The 17,160-nt window shown below is 57.3% G+C and overlaps 1 long non-coding RNA gene across 1 annotated transcript in view; it reads right to left on the minus strand.

The window, feature by feature from the left end:
* Positions 1–9,751: 9,751 nt before the first annotated feature.
* LOC142051403 (uncharacterized) overlaps positions 9,752–17,160 on the minus strand; it is a 125,713-nt gene continuing 118,304 nt past the window's right edge. Inside the window, exon 3 of the long non-coding RNA XR_012658464.1 lies at positions 9,752–10,119. This is a non-coding gene — a long non-coding RNA (uncharacterized LOC142051403). The remainder of the gene's footprint in view (positions 10,120–17,160) is intronic.

A 17,160-nucleotide genomic window follows, 5' to 3' on the forward strand; every position in this document is an offset into this window, starting at 1 on the left:
TTTGTGCCCAGGCAGCAGCTCCCAGGCTGCATAAGCAGCCCCACAGGGGGAAGTCCCCGTTTGAGGGAATCGGCCCCAAATTGGGATGGGAAAGTGAAGAGAAGGAGAAAAAACCCTGAATAACCTGAAAAAGAACACCTACTCCAGCCCACCAAGCACCGGTCACCTTGCCTGACTCACCTCCAGGGCCCACATCACGCTCGGCTCATCGCTTAGCACCCTCAGATCACAAAAAAAAAAAAAAAGAGTAAAACCCATAATGGAGCCCTATAGCCATCAGTCACATCTTCCCTCCAGTACTACACACAGACTCACCTTCTTACAGCGCTCCCCTGGGCTCTCCTCCGTTGCCCTGCACGACTCATCCATCTGCACCTGGAAAAACAGTGTTACTGAACAAGTCACCTGGAGGCACAGCAACAGCTTAACCATTCCACAGCTCCTGCGCCCACGTAGGAATACCATCTAGAGCCCAACTACAGCCTGCCGTTAAAGGAAATGCATTAAATCAAACGTTAAGCCCTCGCACATACAAGCCGGAACAGCAAAAACACGGCACGCTCGCGCACCCAGGGCGCAGCCCGACGGAGGTCCACGCGCACCTCGCCGGTTTGATGCGGAGCCACCCAGCATCCCTGCGAGCACAGCTGCAGGCGCAACAGCAGTTTCACCTACACCCATCTCGGCGCGCAGCGCTTCTGAAGCTTTAAGCTGAAAGCCCTACCTTGACGCTTGGCCACACTAGAAGCGAGCCGTAGCTAGGACTCCACAGAAACACAAATTGCACACCCACAGCGGCGACAGCCTTGCAACTACTTAGACCAGGAACAACAGAGGAAAGTAAAACGGCTTCATCACCCGCACAGGAAAAGCGGCAGACGGAGGCAAAGGGTCAGCATTCATAGCCCTTACAGAACACAGGCGTTCTCTCTCCTTCCATTCCTAAACCCATCCCTTAGGTCTAAATATCGCAGCCCTGCTGTGGCAATAGCGAGAGCGGGGAACGAGAGCCCTGCCGCCGGCCATTTGTGCGGCAGGACACAAAAACAGAGGGACATGTTTTGCCACACACAACCCTGAATCTCCTGAAAAGTTATGTTTACCAAAAATAGGCATTTGGAACATATTGCCAAAAACAAAACATTCGGCAATAAAACTTTTATGTGTTTGACACCCGCACATTTTTTGGGAACTTGCTATTTGCTTCCTGGTTTTGCTGGTCTTCCCTCAGAAGTTCTACCTGCAGCCAAGTTATTCATTCCCACCCGCCCGACCGGTTCAAGCATTCACCTTCCTGGTATTACCAGCACATTGAGACACAGGCGAGGAACTTAACTGCTCTTCTAAAACTATCCAAATGACAATTACAGCCCTGAAAGAGGAGTGGAAGAGAAGAACAGGAGAGATCAGGCAGCAAAAATGCTCTGCAGGCTGCTGCCAGCCAACACTGCACTCTTTTGTTAAAGCCACCCCGCCCCCCCAAATGCAAACAAAAAAACCCCCCATGACTTCATGAAGTGCGTGGGTTTTTTTTCTTTTCAGTAGTCCTTTTGGAGCTCATCCCTGTCTCAGCATCTTGTCTTGTCAGAGCATGAAGTGCAGATGATCTGTATCCCGATGACATTTGCATGGGATGAATACATTTTCAGAAATAGACCCGATCCGTGAGACTCCTGTCACCTTTGTGGTTTTAATAATCGTAACTCAATTTTATCGACTGACACACTTGTGAGAAAACTAATTAACTTGAAACGTAGCCTCTCCTCGGGGAAAAAATGTGTTAGACACCAAATGAAACCGATTCAGAGCTCCAAACCACGATGGAGCCGATAGAGCTGTTGTGACTTAGTTTGTATGTTTAATTAATTGGTTAATAACTCTTCTAAGCAGCGCAGAATGAAGAGCTGGACCCAAAGAGGGTGCGCTGCGCTGGATCCAAAAAGCACCCTTCCTCCAGAGACCCGCCTCAGGTGGCGAGTTCGCTCTGGTGCATGCCGGCCTCCCGAACTTCGGGGTCCGATGTGACCGGACCCCCACCTCCGGGGAGGGTCCTCGTACCCTGCCCAACCCTTGCTTTCCCCTGCAGCCCCGATGCCCCCACGCCACCCCCACAAGCAGCCAAACCGGCTTCTGCTTTTGGCCCCCAAACCAGCTCACTTTGGGACCGGTTCTGAGCCAAAAAGCCCAGCTGCTGAGCCTGTTCTCAAGTCCCAAAAGCGCAGCACTTGACCTCTGCTCCTCAGCCCAAAACCACACCACTTAGTCCCCTCGCTCAGGCCCTCAAAACGCACGACTCGATCTGTTTCAGGGCCCCGGCGTCAGCCACAGGAGCCTGCTCTCAAGGCCCAGGAACAGAAGAGCTGTGCTCTCCACGCTCAGGGACCAAACCAGCTGAATCTGGCTGCGTCCCGGTCCCCTCCGCAGTCCCCACGGGCAACGCTCAGGGCCGCGGAGAGCGCAGCCACCCCGCAGCCCTGCACCCCCACGGCCCACGCGGGCACTGTCGGGGAGGCCTTGGGAACTGAACTGCGCGGGCCCGGCCCCGCACCCCGGCGGGGCAGCCCAGCGCCGGCCCGGCAGCGCTTTCTTCCTGCTCTCGCAGGCCTCGTTTCCCCGGCAGCGCCGGGCCCGCACCCCAACCCCACAGGGGGCCGGGCCCGGCCCGCCTCCAGCAAACCGCGGCGGCAGCAGCCGGGGTCCCTGCCTGCCTCGCGGGCAAGGGGGGACCCGCCCGGCACCGCAGGAGCCCCCGCCGGGGTCGCCGCCGCCGCCGCCAGACCCCGAAGAGGAGCAGTCGAGAGCCGGGTGGGGCTGCCCCTACTCCCCGGGGACGGGCACGGGCTCGGCCCCAAAACCCAACCACCGACCCACGACAGCGCTCGGCCCGGGGCCGCTGCTGCCCGCACCCCGCCGCCCCCCCGGGGGCTCCGCGGACCGGGAGACCCCACAGCCCAAACCCGCCGACCCACAGCGCGCCCGGCCATGCGGCTCCTCACCTGCTCTGGCGCGGCTCCGGCTGCCCCACGGCCCGGCACGGAGCCGAACCCGGCCACCGGACCATCCGCCAACCCCCCCAACCCCCGGACGCTCCGGGACGGTTCTCGTCCCTTTTCGCTCTGACGCCTCGAGCCGAGCCGGCCCCGCTCCTCCGAGCTACCGGCGGTGCCCGCTCTGCTGCTCGGGGCCGGGCCCTGTTCTCGCCCGGACGCGAGAAGCCGCTCCGGGGTCTTCTCGGTGCGTCCAGCCCCGTGCCGTGCCGGAGCGGGGAGAGCCGGGTACGAGCGCGGAGCCCTGGGGCAGGGGTTGCCCCAGTGCCGCCGACGGTGTGTGGGGGGGTGTCGTCGTCCCCCGCCCCACGCGGGGGGCGCACACACGGTACACCCGCGGGCAGGGGCATCCCCGGGGAGCCGTGCGGCCGGGCTGCGCCGTAGGAGGGGAAGGTGATGTTGGTTTCCCATTTTCCCCGCAAACTGATCCTCCCCCCCGGCCCCCCTTTCCCGCGCGTTACAGCCCGCGAAAAAGCTTTTAACAACCCGATCGACAACACTCCCTTTATCCCTCTTCCAGCAGCAGCAGCAGCAGCAGCGAGAGATTAAGGCAACTGCAGCAGAGGGGAGGAAGGCAAGGAGAGCCTTTTCAAGCAAGGGCAGGACAAAATGCACGGCGTGGACAGGCACAGGAGAGGCTGCATTATCTGGAAAGCACAACGCCTGCCCAAGGGCAGAAAATAAGGAACGAATTGTTTCCAAGGAGCTGCAGCAGACGAATCACCTTTTTCTTTATTGCACTCCTGCCCTTTGTTATCCAAAGCGATAGGCTTCACCACCGGGCAGAAAATAGCTGCCTAGATTTACACGGACAACCAGAAACAATCAAGCCACCCAGCAAGAAGTTCGCAGCAGAGGTATAACCCATCAGCAGCTAAAACATTTGTTACGCAGGCACAACTAGGCACTAAACAAAGGCTTTCCAACTCTGGAGGTCTAGAACAGGTAGACATTAGCACAGAAGCACAAGGGGCTCCGTCACCCTGCACAAATCTCCCCGTGCCTACACACGCACACGTTCAGAAGTTAGTTATCAGAAAACGCCCGACTCAGCCATTTGCCACAGTCACGAGACTCACGACATGACACACGAGGTGGGCTCAGAGTTTTAAGGCAAGAAATACCTCCCCCACCCCCCACCAGAGATCTTTCAGGCTCCAGACCTGCCATCTCCCCGCACCAAACGTAACCGGCCAAAGGCTTTCAGGTGACCCAAAACACAGTACACAAAAAATGACCGGGGAGAGCCCTACATTGTGGAAAAGCGAACGATGCCCGACCGGGGCTTCTCTGCGGGGCCCGGCCCCCGCCCCGCCCCCGGCCCGACCCGCACGGAGATACCCCCCGGCCCGCGCCAGGCCTCACCTCACACGGAGACCCACCCGCTGCCCGAACTCACCCACCAGCGCTCTCCGGCCCCCGGACACGGCCGCGCTGCTCTCTCAGGCGGCTGCCGCAGGCGAGGCTCGGGCACCGCCAGGCCTCCAGGCGTCCCGAGGGGCTGCCGGCCACCGCAGGGGATGGCTGCCGGCGGCCGGACCGCCGCGGCGCTCCCCGCCCAGCTCCGAGCAGGCTCCGCCGGCCGCGGGCTTCCCACGCCGGGCCGCAGAGGGGCCCCGGCACCGCACAGGGACGCCTCGCGACCCGGCCGCCACACGCACCGCTCCCGCCCCCGCTCCGACGCGCCGCGCACGCGCCACCGGAAGCCCGAGCCCCGCGGGGCGGCCCTTAAAGGGCGGCCGGAAGGAGCGGCCCCCACCGGCCCCGCCCCCGCGCCGGACCGCCCCCGCGCCCAGCCGGTGAGCGCCAGCGCCCCCTGCTGGCCGGGCCGCGCTCAGCTCGCGAGGGCGCCGAGGGCCGGGCGGGGCGGGGCGGGACGCCCCGGCTCGGGGCCAGCGCCTTCTCGGGGCGAGCGGGAAACCCCTGCGGGCCCCGGTCACGGCCGGGCACAGCCGCGCGCCCTCCGAGAGCTGCTGAACGCGGCTGCCGCTCGTGACACATACCGAGCCGTCTGCGACGGGAGCGGGCAGAGGAGGAAGAGGCCGGCGGCCGCGGGGCCCTGGCCGCAGGCGGGGGGGGGGGGCTGGGGCCCGGGGGGCCGCCCTGCTGGGTCACTGCCCTGCGCCGCACCGCGCTGGGGGCTGGGGCCCGACCGGCGCCGGGCGACCGGGGGCAGCCACGAGCAGGGGGCCTGAGCTTAGCCACGGCCTGCAAAACACCCCGAAGCGTGAGACGCTGCAAGGCCAAGGTGGTCCTTGGCAATGGGGGCGCCTGGGCTCGGCCTCCGCCTTACCTGTCCTGGGTCTGCGTGGCGTTCCAGGGGAATGGTGTTTTCCTTGTGCGGAAGGTGGGCTGGCCGTTCGGCCGTGCCCCGGCCGTTACCGATCCTGCCAAAGGCGCTCGCACGCTCTGGCCCATTACTGCTGCGGTACCGCGCCGTAGCAGAAAGGTGTTGTGTTTTCTCACAAAAAGCCTCCTATGGTCAGTTGAAGAAATAACCTCCTTCCGTGGCACTGACTCTTCGTACAGTCCATAGCCGGCTTTCGGCTTTTGTCTTTACAGCATTCAGTTTGCTTTCTGCCTAGCTTTCTACCTGCTGTGAAACATTTGGATGGTTTTTTCTTGTTGGTTTTTTTTCCCCCTACTTGCTCCACAACTCCCACACCAACCACCCAGCGCGGCTCGCCTTTCAGCCCCCAGACCCAGGAGCCTTGCCCTGGGACGGCCCTTACATGTCAGCAGAGTTGTTCCAGCTCTCACCCTGTCCCTACCCAGCTGAGGACGTCTGTGTCCGTGGGAGACACCCAGACACTCCCCCTGCAGCGTGGCAGCCCCCTGCCCCGTCAGTGAAAACTGCGGCAATATCGGCTAAGTTTAAAAGCGTCGGCAGGAGGTGCAGAATACGTAAATAAAGCGGCGGTTGGCTGCCGGGTATGGGTGCAATATAAATACATTTTGTTTATAGGCCTTCGTGCCTATTCAGCGTTGAACGGCACCGCAGCCCACCCAGCCCGGGGCTCGGAGAAGGGTCTCTCCAAGGGCACAACCTAAGGCAGCGCAGGAAGCCCAGCTGCCACGCTCCCAGTCGCTACGGGACGCTCGCTTACAGTTACACTAACGAGGGTACGGATGAGGCTGGAACTAGCAGAAATGCTGACTCTTCTGGCCTTTTATTCGTGGAAGGTACAGCGCGCGAGCCTCGGCGGCTCACAGGAGAAGCGTGCAGTGCTGCCTGACTCTCATTCTCAGCTCACGTACTACTGCCAAAGCTCCTGCCCTGTGCTGTGCCAGATGCCGGCTGGCGTGAGCGCCTGGGCTCCTGAGGGACCCCCTTGTCCTGAGAGCCAGAGGTACTCACTTCCCTTTGCATGAGGCCTGTAGGAGATATACCCTGCAATTTTAAAAATCTGTATCAAACGTGGCAGACTCAAAAGAGGGCATTTTTAAAAAGGCAGGTTTGTTTTCTTTGTTAACTTTACGATCTACAGCCTAGCAAAGAGCTCCCTTTCAGTGTCAGTCGCTTGGCTTTCTCCCCTACTGACGAGGTCCCAGCCTCCCGGTGAGATCTCGCTGGAGATATTCTGAGTTTCCCTCGAGTACGTGGCTGCCCTGGCCCGAGGCCAGCGAAGAAGCTGACTTTGCCCGTGCCTGAATCAGCAACACGTCCAGCAGGCGACTTGCAGAGCCCAGGGAACCCTCGTAAAGAGGTTTGGGGGTGGGGCGCGCCACATCTGCGGCATCGGCCGTGGGAAAGGACCGGCGCAGTAAAACAGGTGGGTGAAACCGCGGTCCGCGCCAATACGTGCTGCTGCCTGGGGCATCGCTTTGCTGCGGGTCAAGTCAGATGCTCTCTGTAAGAGTCAGTCAGGGTAAAGGCAGCAGCAGATTTCTTTTCTGCTCATTTTAACAAAGGCTGGACGGAGCCCATAGAGGAAGGCACTACGCGTCTTGCTGGGTTGGTTTCCCTGCCTTCTCGTAAGCTGTCGCGGAAACTTGCACGAGCAAAGCCTGTGCAAGCTGATGACAGCCACACACGGTTGAAGAGGGAGCAGATGGTGAGAGCAGAGGTACGCGCTCAGGCTGTGCGCTGGAAGCTAATGCTAATGCTGCAAAATAAAGAGTGGATTTTCTTTTTTGGGTTTAGGTGAGCGCTAAACATGACATGTGCGTATGTGCGTGTGTCTCTCGCAGGTTTTTGTCATACACCCCACCCTCCCACCCCAAAAAAACAACCCACACATGCCACGCGTTAAACAGTGGTTTTCCGTTGTACTTAGAAGTGCTTACATAGGTGTGTTGGTTTTTTTCTTTTTTATTTTTTAATGCAGAAACAGCAATACGATAGATTTAATACAGCTAGCAATTAGATGGGTGTAGCTTTAGAGCGTCGGCTGTTTACAAAGCAACCGCACACCTTCTTTAACTCACAGTTTAAACAAGTAAACTTGCAGTGCATCACACGTGCTTTGTACAGTCACGTTCCACACGGCAGGCCAGATGCTTCACCCTGCCTTGTCCTTGTTGCCCCGACTCCAACGGGACCGCCGAGGCCATCCTGGGGACAGCGCCGCTTTCTAGCAGCTGGGTTGCTTGCCTGGACGCCCCACAGACAAAGAGTCATTTCCCCACTGAACCTCTTCTCAAATAATTTCCTAGCCCTGCAGGCCCCACGTCCTTTGGTTCATATTTCCTTTTTTCCGGGCTTGATGCACAGGACCGACGATTTCCAGAAATAGAAACAGAGGCTGATTCAGTCCAGGCTCAACATTCTCTGACCTAAACCAAACTGTCTTCGAAGAGATAGCTGTACCGTAGGCACCACCTCGGGAACAGAAGTTGCCCTGTCATAAAAAAAAAAAAAAAGAAGGAAAACAAGGCATTTCAGGCTGAGGAGGCTGAGCGGTGTGCTGGGGGCGGTGGGGGTTGGAAAGAAACAGTTCAGACGATTAGAGCGAGCTTAGCATTGCAAAGCGTGCCATTATTTTTAATTTGGCAGTCAGAAGACAATAGATTCTGACACTGATTTCCTGTGTGCTGCGGGAGTTCTCTCCTCAGCATTCCTGTGCACCATTTTACTTTTGTGTCCCGTCCGCTTCGCTTTTGCGCTGTAGCTCTCCGGTTCTAGCTACGCTTCCCACCACCCCCATTACTCTTTGACAAGCCCAGCTCTCACTGTGCTTCCCTTCCCTTCCCTTCCCTTCCCGTATGCGCGTGCAGGGAAAAGCCCGCGCGTCTGCCACTACAGGACACGCTCTGGGAGGCAGGAGAGATGACGACGCTCCCTGACAGAGGACACAGCTGAGGGGCGGTCCGCCGGGGCTGGGGAGATGGCAGCACCTTCCCTCAGCTGCCCCATCCGAGCACAGGTGCAGGTGAGCACTGAGGAGAGACAAGCAGGCAGGAGCCGCAGAGCGAGAGAGAAAATAAAATTCACGGGTGGGTGCTACTTGCGTCTCATTTTTAGCGCAAGGGATGAATTCTCAGCACATTCTTGGAGCTGCCCCTTTGGGACTCACGGAGAAGAGGGAGGTTGGCCACGCGGTGCAGCCCAGCTCTGCTTCCCCTAAATGGTTTTACTGTTCAGGTGTTGCCCTAATCTGGCCGGTACCCCTGCAAAGAGTTTGGGATTTCTGCTGCCTCTCCGGGCCAGCCGCAGACCCTGACTTCATCGCAGCGAATGACCCTGCGCTCGTCAGAGCGGTTGCCGAGTCACATCCCGCTGCCTTCCCTGCAGAACCGGTGACCCTTTTTCAGCCCTTGCCCCCTCTTCTCTCCGCTCGTTGCCCATCCCTTTATCAGTGCCGGCACCGATCCTGCCTCCAGCTCGCCCTGTCTCCACCTGCGAGCGCCCAACAGGAGCTAAATGTCTCCTCAAGGACGCACGGAAGAGACGCGCAGGTAACCCAGCACAGACCCCCTGCAAACATCTTCTTTCCATTTTCTTTCCTCTCCTGACACGAAGAGATGACTTAGGAAAAAGCGTACTGCTCACACTTCACCTGCACTGCTTCTACTTTCACTTTCGCTCTCCTTGGCAGTAATTAATAGCGGTGGCTGGGGGGGCTGGGGCATTCCCCCAAAGCGGCTGCAGTTACATCCGGGCGGTTGTGGCACTCCATTAGCTCTGTAGTTTTTAAATCTAAATCTTCTGGAATTGTTAGTTCTGCTCAGGAATCACCCGTACCTGCAAATTTTCTTAATAGCTACGCTTGACCCCAGCCACTGTTTAACAGCTCACCTTTATTTCTCTTCATTTAAGAACCTAAAGCTTCGTTTACTGCTTGGGTTGGAAGCAGGAGCTGTCGCTGCCTCTGAACTTTCTAACAGCCCTGTTACAATTTCAGTACTACCCGCTCCCAATTTAGCTTTCCGGGTCGATTTTCATTCTAGATTCGAAAATTTCCTTATTTTGTTTCTGATCAGGAGTCATTAATGCCTGCAGTTGATTTAGTAACGGCTGTATTTAGATTGAGCTATTAATGACTCGCAACTCTATTTATGGCATAAAAAAGGACTGCCTTTATTTTTTTTAACTACAGATTAGGAATAATGACTGCCTGGTTTGTTCAGTAATAGGTGTGATTAAATTTAGTCACGACTCCTCCCTAAATAATATGTATTTATTTGCACTCTAACAATTTAACCTTCCCTTTACCGGCCAGGGGCACCGACAAGTGCCCGTGCGTACCTCCGCTCCCCCTGCGCCGGCTCCCCAGGGAACAGCCTCTTACCCTGACCAGAGCCTGCAGCGGCCCGTTGTCATCCCAGCTCCTCGCCCTCGAGAAAGCGGCCGCCTGAAGCGGCGGCAGCTCCGCTGCTGCCCAGAGGGGACGGAAATGGCGCGGGGTAAAGCTCTCCGGGCCGCCTGCGTCCCGCGCGGAGGCGGTGACCTCAGCAGCCTGTACGCTGTTGGGGCCGAGCCAACAACCTGAGGAGGAGCCGCAGGGCGTAGCTGTTTCTGCAACAACCACGCTTTCCCGCCTGGCTGGACAAGAAAGCGGGGCCTGCGGGGGCCTGGAGAGGCAGCATCGCTGCAGGTTGTGCCACGGCTGTTGAGAGGCCAAGGCAACACCTGAAACAGTGAACGGCACAACTAGTGAAAACCCCCAAGGTTCCGGGTTCAGTAAAGACAGGAATTGCAGCAGCACAATAAAATGATCTCACGAGGGGAAAAAAAACAGCAAAGCAAAAACCAAACCCCAAACAGAACACCATACCACTAACCCGTCTCACCGCCCCCTCAGCGCCCAAAACAGCATCCTGGGAGAAAAAAAGCAAAGCAGGCCACAAGGGACCTTTCTAGTACAGATGCCGCCAAAGAGTGCCAAGCTCTGGAATCCTTACCTCAGGCAACGCCTCCGCTTCTCTAAACGCCAGAGCACGCCTGCCCGGGGGGCTGAGACAGCCCCAAAGCTGCGACCGCCCGAGGGAACACGGGAGCACCGACGCCAGAGAAGCCCAGGGCCAGAGCCGGGGCTCTTCCACCCCCGGGCCCCGCCCCCGCCCTTCCCACAGCGCCCCGCGAAAGGGGCGGGCCGAGCCCCCCGGGGGGTGAAGGCCCCGGGAGCCGTACGAGAGCCGCCTGGAGTTCCCGGCACGGGAGGGAGGGGGGAGAGAAAACACCCAAACCGAGCCCCCCGAGCGGAGCAAACACAGGCTCGGGCTGTTGCCGGGGGGCGGGGCCTGTCGCTAAGGGGAGAGAGCCGGCACCGCCCCCCGGGCCGTTGCCGGGGGGTGGGGCCTGTCGCTAAGGGGAGAGAGCCGGCACCGCCCCCCGGGCCGTTGCCGGGGGGTGGGGCCTGTCACTAAGGGGGTGTGTCCAAAGGGACGCTGGCAATGCCCCTGGAGCCATCACCAAGGGCAGGGCCTGTTGCTATGGAGGGTGGGGCCAGGCAGCACCAGCAACACCCCCAGGCTGTCACCAGGGGGTGGGACCTGTTGCTAACTGGGGATGCTGGGGAGCACACGAGCACGGCCCCACCCCACCAGGCCCTCGCCAGGGGGCGGGGCCTGTCGCAAAGGTGGGTGGGGCCAGAGGGGTCAGATATCAGCCCGCGCGTATAGACCAGTGCGTCCCAGTAATGACCAACATGCCACACAGTATGGATCCCAGTACATCCCAGCTCCCTCCCAGCGACGCCCAGTACATCCCAGTTCCCTCCCAGTACATCCCAGTTGCCTACCAGTGCAGCCCAGTACATCCCAGATCCCTCCCAGTCCGTCCCAGTTCCTTCCCAGTCCGTCCCAGTACATCCCAGTTCCCTCACAGTACATCCCAGTTCCCTCCCAGTTCACACACAGTTCACTCCCAGTTCCATTCCAGTACATCCCAGTACATGCCAGTTGCCTCCCAGTTTCCTCTAAGTACATCCCAGTACTTCAAAGTTCCCTCCCAGTACATCCCAGTTCCCTCCCAGTACATCCCAGTACTTCACAGTTCACTCCCACTACATCCCAGTACGTCCCAGTTCCCCCTTGGTACATAACACTTCCCTCCCAATACATCCCAGTTCCCTCCCATTACATCCCGATTCCCTCCCAGTACATCCCAGTTCCCTGCCAGTATGTCCCAGTACATCCCAGTTCCCTCACAGTACATCCCAGTTCCCTCCCAGTACATCCCAGTACATCCCAGTTCCCTCCCAGTACATACCAGTTCCCTCCCAGTACATCCCAGTACATCCTGGTACATCCCAGTTCCCAACCAGTACATCCTACTACATACCAGTTCCCTCCCAGTTACATCCCAGTTCCATCCCAGTACATCCCAGTACTTCACAGTTCCCTCCCAGTACATCCCAGTTCCCTCTAAGTACATCCCAGTACTTCACAGTTCCCTCCCAGCACATCCCAGTACGTCCCAGTTCCCCTCAGTACATAACACTTCCCTCCCCGTACATAACAGTACATCCCAGTGTCCTCACACTACGTCCCAGTTCCCTCACAGTACATCCCAGTTCCCTACCAGTACATCCCAGTTCCCTCCCAGTTCCTTCCCAGTACATAACAGTTACCTCCCAGTACATCCCAGTAGATCCTGGTACATCCCAAATCCCTGCCAGTTCCACCCGGTACAACCCAGTACAAGCCTGTACATCCTAGTTCCTCCACGGTACATCCCTGTGCATCCCCGCACATTGTAGTGCCTCCCAGTACATCCCAGGACCCTCCCAGTACTGGGAGGGACCTGGGATGTACTGGGAGGGAACTGGGATGTACTGGGATGTACTGGGATGTACTGGGAGGGAACTGGGATGTACTGGGAGGGACCTGGGATGTACTGGGAGGGAACTGGGATGTACTGGGATGTACTGGGAGGGAACTGGGATGTACTGGGAGGGACCTGGGATGTACTGGGAGGGAACTGGGATGTACTGGGATGTAATGGGACGGAACTGGGATGTATTGGGAGGCACTGGGAAAGAAGTGGTAGTGAACCGGGAGGGAATTGGGATGTACGGGGATGAACTGGTAGGGAACTGGGATGTACTGGCATGGAACGGGGATGTATTGGGATGTACAGGAACGGAACTGGAATGTACTGCGATGTACTGGGATGTACTGGGAGCAAATTGGAATTTACTGGGATGTACTGGGAGGAAACTGGGATATACTGGGTGGAAACTGGGATATACTGGGAGGAAACTGGGAGGGAAGTGGGTGTCAACTGGGACATTCCAGTTTCCTCCCAGTACATCCCAGTTCCCTACCAGTGCAGCCCAGTACATCCCATTTCCCTCCCAGTCCGTCCCAGTTCCCTCCCAGTCCGTCCCAGTTCCCTCCCAGTACATCCCAGTTCCCTCACAGTTCACACACAGTTCACTCCCAGTTCCATTCCAGTACATCCCAGTACATGCCAGTTGCCTCCCAGTTTCCTCTAAGTACATCCCAGTACTTCAAAGTTCCATCCCAGTACATCCCAGTTCCCTCCCACTCCGTCCCAGTACATCCCAGTTCCCTCCCAGTACATCCTACTACATACCAGTTCCCTGCCAGTTCACTCCCAGTACACAACAGTTACCTCCCAGTACGTCCCAGTTCCCTCCCAGTACGTCCCAGTACATCCCAGTTCCGTCCCAGTTCCCTACCAGTGCGTCCTAGTTCCCTCCCAGTACGTCCCAGTTCCCTCTTAGTCCATTCCAGTTCCCTCCAGTATATCCCAGTACATCCCAGTTCCCTCCAGTACATCTCAGTTCCCTCACAGTTCACACACAGTTCACTACCAGTTCCATTCCAGTACATCCCAGTACATGCCAGTTCCCTCCCAGTACATCCCAGTTCCCTCACAGTTCACACACAGTTCACTCCCAGTTCCATTCCAGTACATCCCAGTACATGCCAGTTCCCTCCCAGTACATCACACTACATCCCAGTTCCCTCCCAGTTCCTGCTAAGTACACCCCAGTACTTCACAGTTCCCTCCCAGCACATCCCAGTTCCCCTCAGTACATAACACTTCCCTCCCAGTACATACCAGTACATCCCAGTGTCCTCACAGTACGTCCCAGTTCCCTCCCAGTACATCCCAGTTCCCTCCCAGTCCGTCCCAATCCCCTCCCAGTACATCCCAGTTCCCTCCCAGTATGTCCCAGTACATCCCAGTTCCCTCCCAGTAAATCCCAGTTCCCTCCCAGTTCTCTCCCACTACATCCCAGTTCCCTCCCAGTACATACCAGTTCCCTCCCAGTACATCCCAGTACATCCTGGTACATCCCAGTTCCCACCCAGTACATCCTACTACATACCAGTTCACTCCCAGTACATCCCAGTTCCATCCCAGTACATCCCAGTTCCCTCCCAGTTCCTTCCCAGTACACAACAGTTACCTCCCAGTACATCCCAGTACATCCCAGTACATCCTGGTACATCCCAAATCCCTGCCAGTTCCACCCGGTACAACCCAGTACAAGCCTGTACATCCTAGTTCCTCCACAGTACATCCCAGGGCATCCCCGCACATTGTAGTGCCTCCCAGTACATCCCAGTTCCCTCCCAGTACTGGGAGGGACCTGGGATGTACTGGGAGGGACCTGGGATGTACTGGGATGTAATGGGACGGAACTGGGATGTATTGGGAGGCACTGGGAAAGAAGTGGTAGTGAACCGGGAGGGAATTGGGATGTACGGGGATGAACTGGTAGGAAACTGGGATGTACTGGCATGGAACGGGGATGTATTGGGATGTACAGGAACAGAACTGGAATGTACTGCGATGTACTGGGAGCAAACTGGGATTTACTGGGATGTACTGGGAGGAAACTGGGATATACTGGGAGGAAACTGGGATATACTGGGAGGAAACTGGGAGGGAAGTGGGTGTCAACTGGGACATTCCAGTTTCCTCCCAGTACATCCCAGTTCCCTACCAGTGCAGCCCAGTACATCCCAGTTCCCTCCCAGTCCCTCCCAATCCCCTCCCAGTACATCCCAGTTCCCTGCCAGTATGTCCCAGTACATCCCAGTTCCCTCCCAGTACATACCAGTTCCCTCCCACTACATCCCAGTTCCCTCCCAGTTCCCTCCCACTACATCCCAGTACATCCCAGTTCCCTCCCAGTACATACCAGTTCCCTCCCAGTACATCCCAGTTCCCTCCCGGTACATCCCAGTTCCCACCCAGTACATCCTACTACATACCAGTTCCCTCCCAGTTCACTCCCAGTACATCCCAGTACTTCACAGTTCCCTCCCAGTACATCCCAGTACGTCCCAGTTCCCCTCAGTACATAACACTTCCCTCCCAGTACATACCAGTACATCCCAGTGTCCTCACAGTACGTCCCAGTTCCCTCACAGTACATCCCAGTTCCCTACCAGTACATCCCAGTTACCTCCCTGTTCCTTCCCAGTACATAACAGTTACCTCCCAGTACATCCCAGTAGATCCTGGTACATCCCAAATCCCTGCCAGTTCCACCCGGTACAACCCAGTACAAGCCTGTACATCCTAGTTCCTCCACAGTACATCCCAGGGCATCCCCGCACACTGTAGTGCCTCCCAGTACATCCCAGGTCCCTCCCAGTACTGGGAGGGACCTGGGATTAACTGGGAGGGACCTGGGATTAACTGGGAGGGACCTGGGATGTACTGGGAGGGACCTGGGATGTACTGGGATGTAATGGGACGGAACTGGGAAAGAAGTGGTAGTGAACCGGGAGGGAAATGGGATGTACGGGGATGAACTGTAGGGAACTGGGATGTACTGGCATGGAATGGGGATGTATTGGGATGTACAGGAACGGAACTGGAATGTACTGCGATGTACTGGGATGTACTGGGAGCAAACTGGGATTTACTGGGATGTACTGGGAGGAAACTGGGATATACTGGGAGGCACTGGGAGGGAAGTGGGTGTCAACTGGGACATTCCAGTTTCCTCCCAGTACATCCCAGTTCCCTACCAGTGCAGCCCAGTACATCCCAGATCCCTCCCAGTACATCCCAGTTCCCTCCCAGTCCGTCCCAGTACATCCCAGTACATCCCAGTTCCCTCACAGTACATCCCAGTTCCCTCCCAGTAAATCCCAATTCCCAACACTTTCCACCCAGTACATCCCAGTTCCCTCCCAGTACATCCCAGTTCCCTCTAAGTACATCCCAGTACTTCACAGTTCCCTCCCAGTTCACTCCCAGTACACAACAGTTACCTCCCAGTACAACCCAGTACATCCCAGTAGATCCTGGTACATCCCAAATCCCTGCCAGTTCCACCCGGTACAACCCAGTACAAGCCTGTACATCCTAGTTCCTCCACAGTACATCCCAGGGCATCCCCGCACATTGTAGTGCCTCCCAGTACATCCCAGTTCCCTCCCAGTACTGGGAGGGACCTGGGATGTACTGGGAGGTACCTGGGATGTACTGGGATGTAATGGGACGGAACTGGGATGTATTGGGAGGCACTGGGAAAGAAGTGGTAGTGAACCGGGAGGGAATTGGGATGTACGGGGATGAACTGGTAGGGAACTGGGATGTACTGGCATGGAACGGGGATGTATTGGGATGTACAGGAACAGAACTGGAATGTACAGCGATGTATTGGCATGTACTGGCAGCGAGCTGGGATTTACTGGGATGTACTGGGAGGAAACTGGGATATACTGGGAGGAAACTGGGATATACTGGGAGGCATTGGGAGGGAAGTGGGTGTCAACTGGGACATTCCAGTTTCCTCCCAGTACATCCCAGTTCCCTACCAGTGCAGCCCAGTACATCCCAGTTCCCTCCCAGTCCGTCCCAATCCCCTCCCAGTACATCCCAGTTCCCTGCCAGTATGTCCCAGTACATCCCAGTTCCCTACCAGTACATCCCAGTTCCCTCCCAGTACATCCCAGTTCCCTCCCAGTTCCCTCCCACTACATCCCAGTACATCCCAGTTCCCTCCCACTACATACCAGTTCCCTCCCAGTACATCCCAGTTCCCTCCCGGTACATCCCAGTTCCCACCCAGTACATCCTACTACATACCAGTTCCCTCCCAGTTCACTCCCAGTACATCCCAGTACTTCACAGTTCCCTCCCAGTACATCCCAGTACGTCCCAGTTCCCCTCAGTACATAACACTTCCCTCCCAGTACATACCAGTACATCCCAGTGTCCTCACAGTAAGTCCCAGTTCCCTCACAGTACATCCCAGTTCCCTCCCAGTACATCCCAGTTCCCTCCCTGTTCCTTCCCAGTACATAACAGTTACCTCCCAGTACATCCCAGTAGATCCTGGTACATCCCAAATCCCTGCCAGTTCCACCCGGTACAACCCAGTACAAGCCTGTACATCCTAGTTCCTCCACAGTACATCCCAGGGCATCCCCGCACATTGTAGTGCCTCCCAGTACATCCCAGTTCCCTCCCAGTACTGGGAGGGACCTGGGATGTACTGGGAGGGACCTGGGATGTACTGGGAGGGAACTGGGATGTACTGGGAGGGAACTGGGATGTGCTGGGATGTAATGGGACGGAACTGGGATGTAATGGGACGGAACTGGGATGTATTGGGAGGCACTGGGAAAGAAGTGGTAGTGAACCGGGAGGGAATTGGGATGTACGGGGATGAACTGGCAGGAAACTGGGATGTACTGGCATGGAACGGGGATGTATTGGGATGTACAGGAA

The sequence above is a fragment of the Phalacrocorax aristotelis genome, unplaced genomic scaffold, assembly GCF_949628215.1.
Source record: "Phalacrocorax aristotelis unplaced genomic scaffold, bGulAri2.1 scaffold_95, whole genome shotgun sequence".
NCBI classification, from domain to species: domain Eukaryota; kingdom Metazoa; phylum Chordata; class Aves; order Suliformes; family Phalacrocoracidae; genus Phalacrocorax; species Phalacrocorax aristotelis.